This window comes from Bos taurus, chromosome X, assembly GCF_002263795.3.
Source record: "Bos taurus isolate L1 Dominette 01449 registration number 42190680 breed Hereford chromosome X, ARS-UCD2.0, whole genome shotgun sequence".
Lineage (NCBI taxonomy): Eukaryota > Metazoa > Chordata > Mammalia > Artiodactyla > Bovidae > Bos > Bos taurus.
This window is the reverse complement of record NC_037357.1, coordinates 97,500,794-97,511,294: the sequence shown is the minus strand read 5'-3', so window position 1 is coordinate 97,511,294 and position 10,501 is coordinate 97,500,794. Positions and strand designations below refer to the sequence as shown.

General features: G+C 38.6%; 1 long non-coding RNA gene across 1 annotated transcript; it reads left to right on the top strand.

The window, feature by feature from the left end:
* The first annotated feature begins 4,776 nt into the window (after positions 1–4,776).
* On the top strand, positions 4,777–9,035 carry LOC112445098 (uncharacterized). Its single transcript, XR_003033493.2, has 2 exons — positions 4,777–5,319; positions 8,174–9,035. It is a non-coding gene; the product is annotated as an uncharacterized lncRNA (long non-coding RNA).
* The last annotated feature ends 1,466 nt before the right edge of the window (positions 9,036–10,501 follow it).

Genomic DNA, 10,501 nt, shown 5'->3' with positions numbered 1-10,501 from the left:
TTCTGAGATATCCAAACTGGTAAAACAGTTCACGTCCAGGAATTCAGTAAGCAAATTCTATAAGTTACTTCAACCAGTGTCTTAGCTATGTGCTGTGAGAGTTGTGAAGAATTTCAACCAAATTTCATACTGGTTATCTTCAGGTCTCTTTCAAATAATCTCTCCATCCTACACTCACTCCTTAAAAATCTGTCATGGAATGGGTTTAGCCAAGCAAATACATTTGTTTTTCTCCACTCAGAGGGCAACAACTACTGAATCAAATTATTTATTTTCTTGGGCTCCAAAATCACTGCAGATGGTGACTGCAGCCATAAAATTAAAAGACGCTTGTTCCTTGGAAGAAAAGTTATGACAAACCTAGATAGCATGTATTATAAAGCAGAGACATTACTTTGTCAACAAAGATCCATATGGTCAAAGCTATGGTTTTTCCAGTAGTCATGTATGGATGTGAGAGTTGGATCAAAAGAAAGCTGAGCACCGAAGAATTGATGCTTTTGAACTGTGGTGTTGGAGAAGACTTTTGAGAGTCCCTTGGACTGCAAGGTGATCCAACCAGTCCATCCTAAAGGAAATCAGTCCTGAATATTCATTGGAAGGACTGATGTTGAAGCTGAAACTCCAATACTTTGGCCACCTGATGTGAAGAACTGATTCACTGGAAAAGACCCTGATTCTGGGAAAGATTGAAGGCAGGAGGAGCGGGGGATAACAGAGGATGAGATGATTGGATGGCATCACAGACTCGATGGACATGAGTTTGAGAAAGCTCTGCGAGTTGGTGATGGACAGGGAAGCCTGGCATGCTGCAGTCCATGGGGTCACAAAGAGTCAGACATAACTGAGTGGCTGAACTGAACTGATTTATCTCAAGCCAATAATTTCAGTATCTTCCACCTGGAAGAGAAAACAGAGACAAAGAAAGAGACAAAGAGACAGAATGACTAGGAAAACTTCTATTAATGGACTTATATGTAAACTACTCAAAAGTAATGACTACATGTAGCCTTTCCATTATGTCTTTCCCTACACTATTATAATGGAATATATATTTGGAGAGAGACTGCTCCATAATGAGAAGAGAGTTCAGGATACTATTAATATGACTTGAATCCACATTTTCCAAGAAGAATTTTTAATTTTAAGATCAAGCATGAAACATAATTCAATTCAAGCACATTGAATATACTTCTATAAATGAAATTAGCTTAAAATACTACATTTGCAGATCTGTTTCCTCAGCTAAATGTCAGGCACCTCGCACCTTGTGGGTAAGAATCATGCCTGCTTGACTTTTTTAAAAATAGGCTTATTGATGAATAATTTATATGTCACAAATTCACCCTTTTTACATGTACAGTTCAATGATTCCTAGTAAATTTATAGAACTGGGAGACCAGCCACACAATCTAGTTTATTTCCATCACTCCAAAAAGATCCTGCATGATGCTTGCAAGACCCACTCCAATTCCTCCTTCTAAGCAACCATTAAACTGTTTTTCATCCCTATATATTTGCCTCTTTTGGACATTTCATATAAATAGAATCATGCAGGGACTTCTCTGGTGGTACAGTGGTTAAGACTCTGTGCTGCCAATGCAGGCAGTGCAGGTTTGATCACTGGTTGGGGAACTAAGATCCCACATGCCATGCAGCATGACAAAAGATTATACAAAAAATTAAATTAAATCATATAATATATGTTGTTTCTGGCTTCTTCCTTTTAGCATGTTTTTGAGGTTTGTCATATTATCCCATGTATATGTACTTCATTCTTTTTTATATAACACACTTTGTATTCATATTTAAGTTTATGGACATTTGAATTCTTCCCACTTTTTGGCTATTATGAATAATGTTGCTATGAACATTTCAGGTCAAGATATAGTCTCTCTATGTTATGTTTTCATTTCTCTTGAGGAGATACCTAGAGAATTGCTGAATTTATGGTAACTTTATTTAAGAAACAGCCAAATTTTTTTTTTTCCAAAGTGGTTTATCCCATTTTATAGTCTCACCAGCAATGCTTGAATGCTCCAATTTCTCCACATTCTTACCAACATTCTAACAGGTATAAAGTGGTGTGTCACTGTGGTTTTTATTTGCATTTCCCTAAAGATTAATGAATGTTGAGCATCTTTTCATGTGCTTATTGGTCATTTGTATGTCTTCTTTGGTGAAATGTGTATTCAAAAGTTTTGCTCACTTTTCAATTTAGCTGCTTTTTTATTATTGAGTTATAAAAGTTTTCATACATTCTGGACACTGTCATTTGCCAGAAATACAATTTGCAATTTTTTTTTCTGGTCTGTGGATTGTCTTTTCAATTTCTTAATGTCCTTTGAAGCATAAAAGTTTTATAATTTTGATGAAGTCCAATTTATTAATTTGATCTTTCATGTATTTTGCTTTCGGTGTTATATATTAGAAAATTTTGCCTAACCTAACATCACTAAGATTTTATCCTGCATTTTCCTTTAAAAGTTTTACAGTTCTAGCACTTACTTACACTTAGGTCTACAAGCCATTTTGACTGAATTTTTGTGTATATTGTGAGTTAAGGGTACAAATCTATCCTTTTGCATATGGATATCAAATTATCCCAGCACCATCTGTTGAAAAGACTATCCTTTCTCCATTGAATTTCCTTGGTACTTTTTTATTGAAGTATAGTTGATTTCAATATTCATTATCTTCAGGTGTACAACACAATGGTTCCATTTTTTTTTTTATAGGTTATACCCCATTTAAAGTTATTACAGGGACTTCCCTGGCCATTCAGTGGTTAACACTTCACCTTTCAATTTGAATCCCTGTTCAGGGAGCTAAGATCCCACATGCCTCCTGGCCAAAAAACCAGAACATAAAACAGAAACGATATTGTAACAAATTCAATAAAGACTTTAAAAGTGGTCCACATTAAAAAAAATTAAAATGAATTGAGAGAGCAGTATTGAAATATATATTACCATGTGTAAAACAGATAGCTAGCAGGAAGTTGCTGTATGACACAAGGAGCTTAGCCTGGTGCTCTGTGATGACCTAGAGGGGTGGGATAGAGGGATGGTAGGTTCAAGAGGGAGGGGATACATGTATATTTATGGCTGATTCATGTTGTTGTATGGCAGAAACCAAGACAACACTGTAAAGCAATTATCCTCCAATTAAAATAAATTTAAAAAAATAATTTAAAAAATAAAGTTATTATATAATAATGGCTATATTCCCTGTGATGTACAATATATCATTATTGCTTATTTATTCTATATATAATAGTTTGCATCTCTTAATCCTGTATCCCTGTCTTACCCCTCCCCATTCCCTCTCCCCATTGTAACTATTAGTCTGTCCTCTACGTCTGTAAGTCTGTTTCTGTCATTATATTCATTCATTTTTTTACAATCCACATATAAGTGATAACATAAAGTATTTGTATTTTTCTGTCTGACATATTTCAGTAAGCTTAATATGTTCAAGGTCCATCCACATTGATGCAAGTAGCAGAATTTTACTCACTTTTATGGCTGAGTAATATTCCATTGTGTACATATACCATATCTTCTTCATCCATTCATCAGTTGATGGACACTTAGGTTGCTACCATATCTTGGCTATTGTAAATAGTGTTGCTATGATAGCATCACTGACTCAATGGACATGAATTTGAGCAAAATCCAGGAGACAGTGGAGGACAGGGGAGTCAGGCATGTTACACTCCCTGGAGTCACAAAGAGTCAGACACGACTTATAGACTGAACAACAACAATGATGACTGGGGTGATCAACAATGCACTTTTTCAAATTAGTGGCTTTGTTTTTTCAGATATATACCCAGAAGTGGAATTGTTGCAGCATATGATAGCTTCGTTTTTAGTTTTTTGAGGAATCTCCACACTTGTTTTCCATAGTGGCTGCAACAATTTACATCCCCACTATAGATGTACAAGACCTCCTTTTCCTCCTTATCTTCACCAACATTTGTTACTTGTAGACAAATATTGAACCACCCTGGAATATCCCACTTGATCAAGAATGTGCTGTGCTGTGCTTAGTTGCTCAGTTGTGTCCAACTCTTTGCGACTCCATGGACTGTAGTCCACCAGGCTTCTCTGTCCTTGGGGATTCTCAGGCAAGAATATTGGAGTGGGTTTCCATGCCCTCCTCCAAGGATATTCCCAATCCAGGGATCAAACCCAGATCTCCCGCATTGCAGGTGGATTCTTTACCAATTGAGCCACCAGGGAAGCCCCAAAATACTGGAGTAGGTAGCCTATCCCTTCTCCAGGGGTTCTTCCCAACCCAGGAATCAAACCAGGGTCTCCTGCATTACAAGCAAATTCTTTACCAATTGAGCCACCAGGGAAGCCCCAAAATACTGGAGTAGGTAGCCTATCCCTTCTCCAGGGGTTCTTCCCAACCAAGGAATCAAACCAGGGTCTCCTGCATTACAAGCAAATTATTTACCAGCTGAGCTACCAGGGACCCCAAATCAAGGTATATGATCCTTTTAATATATTATTGAATTCATTTTGCTAATATTTTGTTGAGGATTTTTGCACCTACCTTCATCAAAGATATTGGCATATAATTTTTTTTTTTTGTATGTCTTTTTCTGGTTTTTGTATCAGAGTAATAGTGGCCTTATAGAATGAATTTGGAAGTATTCCATCCTCTTCAGTTTTTTTTTTTTTTTTGAATAGTTTGAGAAAGACAAGTATTAGCTCTACATTGTATGTTTGGTAGAACTCCCCTGTGAAACCATCCAGGACTGGACTTCTGCGGGGAGCTGCCCGTGAGAACGGGGTCCTTTGTCCGAAGGACACAGCTCTGGGAGCTGCCTCAGTCCTTGAGGGTTTGCTTGCAAACATAGCTCTCTGTCCCGCCACCCCAGAGATTAGGCGCTTATTTACTGCAGGCACCTGGAGTTCTGTGCAAACTTCTCATGCACAGAGAAATGTTATCTGGTGTAAGAAATAATAACAGGGAGCCATTCCCATGCTCTCAAGATTTCTTGTGACTGTTTGTAAGATGTATAGGCTAACCAAGAAAAAAAGGTCAACTGTTTTGTCTCTCTCACGCTTTTCTGTATAAATATGAGATGTTGAATAAAGTTGGTGTCAGACTGCGTCCCTTCGTGGTGACGTGTCTGAACCTCTCGACCCCATCTTTGTAGTCTCTTGCTTTAGTTTCTTTCTTAGCCCCGCCGTGCACGTTCTCGGGACCTGATTGACTTTGCCGGCTGGCTCCGGCAGGTGGCGCCCGAACAGGGACCCGAGAATCGGAGTGCGACGACGGCCGCTGCCCGCCAAGATTGAGGTAAGTAAAGAGGAATTCCTAAGTAATTAAAAGTAAAGGGCAGGGAGGGTGATTGTCGAGAGTAATAAATCATGGGACAAGGCAATAGCCGCCAGTTATTTGTACATATGTTGAAAACTATGTTAAAAGGTAGGGGAATTCATGTAAATAAGTTACAGCTAGAAAAGTTTTTACTTTTTATTGAAGAGGTTTGTCCCTGGTTTCCAGAGGAAGGAACAGTTAGTCTGGAAACTTGGAAAAAAGTAGGAAAACAATTGCAGACATATTATTCCTTACATGGTCCCAATCGTGTTCCTGTGGATGCTTTTTCTTTGTGGACTCTCATAAGAGACTGCCTGGATCCTGAACATGAGGGACATAAAATTCAAACGGCTCTCAGGGATTCCGCAGGACCTGAAGTTACAGAGCCTTCTGCCCCATCACTTGAGCCGCTTTATGCTGTGCCTGAGGGAACAGCTTATAAGGCTGGAGGGAATGATGATGTGTTAAGCTCTGATGAACAGAAAGAGTTAAATGAACAAGCGGCTCAGAACCATAGAGAGGATATGCCTTGGGAGATGATGGTTAACATGGAATCCCCCTCAGGAAAAGGGGAATTAAAGCATTCAGGGCTTTCTAAAGAACAGCTGGAGAATTTAATTCAGAAGATTGTTATAACAGTAAAAAAAGATGCACAGGGAGACTCCCACTCCAGCCAGCCTGTGCCTCCAGCATATCCTCCCTCGGTTCTTGCTGGACTCGATCCACCTCCGCCTTTCGTAGAACCGCGAGAGCTTATATCTATCCCTGCTTCTTTGCCCGGTGAAAACATAAAAATTAAAAGTGAGATATTATTATCTCCTCTTCAACAAGCAATTAAGCGAGCTAATGAAGAAGGAGAACATATTCCCGGGTTTTCAGGAATCTATCCAGTGTTTGAAAATGATCAACAGCAGAGGTATTATGAGCCGCTGCCCTTTAAGCAACTGAAAGAGTTAAAAATGGCTTGTGCACAATATGGCCCAACTGCGCCGTTTACTCAGGCTATTATAGAGGCTTTAGGAAATCAAAATCTGCCACCTAATGATTGGAAACAGGTTGCTCGAGCTTGTTTATCTGGAGGAGATTATTTACTATGGAAATCTGAGTTTGCTGAGCAATGTGGGATCACAGCCGATATCAACCGGCGACAGGGACTGAACACCACTTATGAAATGATGGTGGGAGAGGGAGAATATCGAGACACTAATAGTCAACTTAATTATTTACCTGGAGCCTACCCTCAGATTAGTGCTGCGGCTCTACAAGCATGGAAAAAGCTTCCAAATTCTGATAAAAAGACTGAAGATTTATCTAAAATTCGCCAGGGGCCAGATGAGCCATATCAGGATTTTGTTGCCCGCCTGCTTGAGACAATTGGTAAAATGATAGGGGATGAGCAGGCGGGGATGGTGTTGACTAAACAGCTTGCTTATGAGAATGCCAATTCGGCTTGTCAAGCTGCCCTGAGACCTTACAGGAAAAAGGGAGGCTTATCTGACTATATACGGATTTGTGCTGATATCGGCCCTTCATACGTTCAAGGCATAACTTTGGCCACTGCATTACAAAGATTATTGCCTTAGCTGGTTTTAGTGGATGGCTTGATAATCATTATCCCTCAGATAAAATTTTGCAATTTGCTCATTATCACCAATTTCTCTTCCCAAAAATCATTGTTTCTCAGCCCCTTGCCGACGCCCTAACTGTATTTACTGATGGCTCTTCTAATGGAATAGCTAGTTTGATTATACAGGACAATACTACCACCTGGCATACTAATTATAAGTCTGCTCAAGAAGTAGAACTATTTGCCGTTTTTCAGGCTTTGTTACAAATTTCTGCTCCATTTAATTTATATTCTGACAGTCAATATATCATAAGAGCCTTAAACACTATTGAGACTGTTCCATTTATTGGTACCCTGAATTCTACTATCCAAACTCTTTTTCGTGATATACAACATTTAATTTGCTCCAGAGTTAATAAATGCTATTTTGGTCATATTCGTGCTCACTCTGGACTTCCTGGACCTTTAGCACGAGGCAATGCTTTGGCTGATGAAGCTACACGTATGATATTTCCTTCACTGGAACAAATGGCAAAAACTTCCCACAGCTTACACCATCAAAACAGCAATAGCTTAAGACTTCAATTTGGCATTACTCGAGAAGCTGCCAGACAGATTGTTAAGCAATGTCAAACGTGTCCTCAGTTTTTTAGCGTCCCCCACTATGGAGTTAATCCTCGAGGATTGTTGCCAAACGATATATGGCAAATGGATGTTACCCATATTCCTAAATTTGGTAAACAAAAATTTGTTCATGTTACTATTGACACCTTCTCCGGCTTTTTACATGCCTCTCTACAATCCGGAGAAGCTAGCAAACATTGTATAGCTCATTGCATTAAATGTTTTGCTGTTATGAGAACCCCTAAAATCATAAAAACAGACAATGGTCCAGGATACACTGGAAAAAATTTTCAATTATTTTGTACGCAATTGTCTATCTCACATAAAACAGGTATCCCTTATAATCCTCAAGGTCAAAAAATTATTGAACGGGCACATCAAACTCTCAAACATCAATTGCAAAAACTAAAGAAGGGAGAATTGTATCCCAATACCCCCTCCAACTCTCTAAACCATGCTTTATTTGTTCTAAATTTTTTACAATTGGATATAAGTGGCCGTTCAGCAGCACAGCTATTTTGGAACTTTGATGCACAAACAATAAGACCTAAAGTCTTTTGGAAAGACCCACTTGTGGGAAAATGGTATGGACCAGATCCAGTACTAATCTGGGGACGAGGGCATGTTTGTGTTTTCCCACAGGATGCCGAAGCGCCGCGCTGGCTGCCGGAAAGGTTGGTACGCACGGCAGAGACAGTCTCTAGCAAATCAGATGAGGAGATTGACAATTCAAGAGCATGATGAATTACCATCCCGGCAACAACTTCAGGCATTGATGCGAGAGGCACAGAATCGTGTTGTGGTGCAGGGCGATCCGATATCGCCTTTAAGCTTCCTGATAACCTTATTAATTATCTTAAATCAGATTAACACTGCACACTCTGAAGAATATTCAAATGCTTACTGGGCTTATTTTCCTGACCCTCCCCTTCTCCAACCTGTGGGCTGGGAGGGTCAGTCCATTCCCATATACACTAATAAAACTGTTTTATTTCTTGCACCTTGTTTAATTAAAAAACTGATTGATGATCTATGGATCATAAAGGCTTCCATCTATGGAAATGGTCTGCGGTTAAAGGAACATAAGCGTGTGCCTATATAAAAAGAAAGGGGGAGATGCGGGGAGCTGCCCGTGAGAACGGGGTCCTTTGTCCGAAGGACACAGCTCTGGGAGCTGCCTCAGTCCTTGAGGGTTTGCTTGCAAACATAGCTCTCTGTCCCACCACCCCAGAGATTAGGCGCTTATTTACTGCAGGCACCTGGAGTTCTGTGCAAACTTCTCATGCACAGAGAAATGTTATCTGGTGTAAGAAATAATAACAGGGAGCCATTCCCATGCTCTCAAGATTTCTTGTGACTGTTTGTAAGATGTATAGGCTAACCAAGAAAAAAAGGTCAACTGTTTTGTCTCTCTCACGCTTTTCTGTATAAATATGAGATGTTGAATAAAGTTGGTGTCAGACTGCGTCCCTTCGTGGTGACGTGTCTGAACCTCTCGACCCCATCTTTGTAGTCTCTTGCTTTAGTTTCTTTCTTAGCCCCGCCGTGCACGTTCTCGGGACCTGATCGACTTTGCCGGCTGGCTCCGGCAGACTTCTGCTTGCTGAGAATGTATTATAAATTCAATTTCACTACTAGAGATCAGTCTGTTCAGATTGTGTATTTCTTCTTGATTCAGCCTTGGAAGATCTTATGTTTCTAGAAATTTTTCTGTGTCTTTTAGGTTGTCCAATTTATTGGCATATAACCATTCATATGACTCTATTATTTTTTGTATCCCTATGATATCAATTGTTATTTCTTTTCATTTTTCATTCTTTTATTTGGGTTTTTTTTTTTTTTTGGAGGAGCCTGACTAAAGATTTATCAATTTATTTGTCTTTTCATAAAACCAACTCTTGATTTCATTGATCTTTTCTATTTTTTATCTCTATTTTATTTATTTCCTCTCTGGTCTTTATTATTGCTTCCTTCTGCTGACTTTGGGCTCTGTTTGATTCTTCTAATTCCTTTACATGGTTGGCTAGGGTATCAATTTGAGAATTTTGTTTCTTGAGGTAGGCTTATATCACTATAAACTTTCCTTTTAGAACTGCTTTTAGTGCATCCCATAGATTTTGGAAAGTTGTGTTTCCACTTTTATCTGTCTCAAGATATTTTCTGATTTCCTCTTTAACTTCTTTATTGACCCACTGGTTTTTTTAGTAGCATGTTAACTAGTCTACACATGCTTGTGCTTTTTCTACTTTTTCTCCTGTAATTTATTTCTAGTTTTATACTACTGTGGTCAGAAAAAAAATGTTTGATATGATTTCTATACTGTTAAATTTATTGAGACTTGTTTTGTGCCCCAGCATGTGATTTATCCTGGAGAACATTCCACATGGACTTGAAAAGAATGTGTATTCTGTTGTTTTTAGATGGAATGTCCTGTAAGTATCTATTAAGTCTAACTGGCCTAATGTGTCATAAAAGACTACTATTTCTTTATTGATTTTCTGTCTGGGTGATATGTCCATTGACATAAGTGGAGTGTTAAAGTTCCTTATTACTATTATATTATTGTCAATTTCTTCCTTTATGTCTTTTAATATTTGCTTTATATATTCAGGTGCTCCTGTACTAGGTGAATATATATTAATGAGTGTTATATCCTCTCCTTTTATTTATCGTTCTATCATTATATAGTATCCTTCTGGTTTGTATAGAGTTTATTTTAGGGTCCATTTTGTCTGAGTATTGCTATACCTGCTTTTTGTCATTTCAACTTGCATGAAATATTTTTTCCCATTCCCTCTCTTTCGGTCTTTGTGTTTCTTGAGCTCTGAAGTAAGTCTCTTGTAAGTAGTATATAGATGGGTCTTTTTCTTTTATCCAATAAACCACCCTATGCCTTTTGATTGTGGCATTTAGTCCATTGACATTTAAATTGATTACTGATAGGTACGTTCTTATTACCATTTTGTTACT